The sequence below is a fragment of the Sminthopsis crassicaudata genome, chromosome 5, assembly GCF_048593235.1.
Source record: "Sminthopsis crassicaudata isolate SCR6 chromosome 5, ASM4859323v1, whole genome shotgun sequence".
Taxonomy (NCBI): domain Eukaryota; kingdom Metazoa; phylum Chordata; class Mammalia; order Dasyuromorphia; family Dasyuridae; genus Sminthopsis; species Sminthopsis crassicaudata.
Genome location: NC_133621.1, coordinates 168,678,885 through 168,681,076, shown reverse-complemented (window position 1 = coordinate 168,681,076; position 2,192 = coordinate 168,678,885).

Genomic DNA, 2,192 nt, shown 5'->3' with positions numbered 1-2,192 from the left:
GCAGGGATCATCAGTGTCATGGACCCTTTGGCAGTCTGCTAAATTCTATAAACTTCTTTTAAGAATCATATTTTAAATAATAAAATAAAATACATGGGATTACAAAGAAAACAAATTATCTTAAAATACAGTAATCAAAATGTTAAAAAAATGTACGGATCCCAATTTAGAAACCCCTGCTATCGTGAGTCGCTTTTTTTCATCTTGGCCAACATTACAGTCAAGATAAAAATATTTGAAAAAAAAAGTTTCTTGGCATGATAGTTGACACATTTAAATAAAAAAGATAGCACTGATTCCCTCTGTAAAAGTCCAAATATTAGTAATGGTATTCATATTGAGTTGCTATGGCTAAGAATATGTATCACCTGGCTTCTAACCATCTGTGAGGAATCTCTTGACATTGTCTTTGCTAATCTTTGGACAATAGACACAAGCCCATCACTGGGCCCATAATTAAAAGTAAAATTACTAGCTAAGACCCTCTGCCATAGCCTTTGAGACTTTAGAATCAAGTCTACCATGATTTATCCATAATAATTCCTTGTTTCTGTCTCGATGCCAAAGACACACTTTGGAAAGATGTGACTACCTCCTCTAAGATCATTTTTAAAAAGGCTATGTATGTTCTTCCTCAAATTCCAACTTCCTTGAATTAGATTTAGTACATAGTTTTACTAACGAAGTCTACAATCAGTGATCTACTTTAAGTATAAGGAAAGAGAGGGGGAAAAATCAGTAAATATGATCTGGTCAGAAGTTCAAACTCTTATAATTCCCACTTCCTTTTAGGGCTAATAGGATATTTTTGTAATTTAAACTAACCATCCTGAAAGTCTCCTCTTTCAAATAGCACATCCATGAGTCTTCCTGAGGGTAAAGGTCATGTATTGAGTTGACTGTGTGTGTCTTTTACATCATCACACAAAAATTATATCAGTACAAAAATAATTTTATTTATAATTCTTTAAAAGATGTGTGATTTCATTGGTCTGATACTATCTCTATTGAACTCAGATCTAAACCTGCCTATACCTTAGCAGTGTAGTGCAGGCCATTTTTTATGTTTGTGTGGCCAAAAAATAATTCATACCAACAATGTGGAGATGAACCTTTTATATACTCACTTTGGCCTATCCTTAGATTATATAGATGCATAGGCTGCTTTTGGGTCCCTATTAGCTGGTAGTTACTGTTGGTATAGACTTTGGGAAAATAGTCACTTTTATGGTCAGCTAAAGCATCACTTGCTACATCCTTTCCTTTAGTCTTTTTTTGTTCCCCAATTTCTCACGTCTTCACTAAAAAGTGTACAATGGTAAGAATATTACATTTAAAGTCAAAAGACATGGGTTTGAAGCTTTGGGCTAACCACTTAAACTTTTTGAACCTCCATTTCCTCATCTGTAAAATGGGAGTATTGAACTAGATGGCTTTTGAGGTCCCTTCTAGCTCTAAATCTGTAATCCCACTTGTATGTATTTATACACATATCTTTTAATAGAATGTAACGTCCTTGAGGATAGAGAATTTTTCATTTTTTGCCTGTATTCTCAGTGCTTGGCATATAATTTAACAAAGGCTGGTTAATTAATAAGGATTCTGCAGAATAAGGTTTTTATGCAGGTTATTTTAAATTTCTTATAAATCTTTTTCTTATTTTAGTGAATTCAGGCCAAATTCTTCACTTGCCTAAAGTGACTTTTAGGGACCTTTTCATCATGTTCTCCTAAAGATATATATAAATTAGTTGGGTTATAAGAGCCACTGACATGATTCTGGCCCTGCTTTAATTCTAACTGGGGCAGGCTCCTGTGGTGTTGATTCTTCTGGTGCAGTTTCATTCCCATAACAGGAAAAAAGTTTCTCTGTTTCTCTTTTTAACGCTTGTTCTCTCTTCTACAGTTCTCCTCTCTTAGGTTCATCTTTTTTTTAACTGGTCAGGGTTTCAGTTTCTGCTTATCTAAAAAGGGCATACCTATATGCTTTTAAAATTTTTATTGATGCCTTTGGTTTTATACCCCAGTAATTCCCTGATTTATTCCCCCTTCCCTCTATTGATCCTTCTCTTGTAGCAAATAAGAACACTAAAGCAGGACTGATCTTGACATACTTATGTTCTTTCCGAAGATATTAATGCTATTAATGATTTCTTCTACTTCTATCCCTGAATTTCTTTTCCTAGTTCTAGT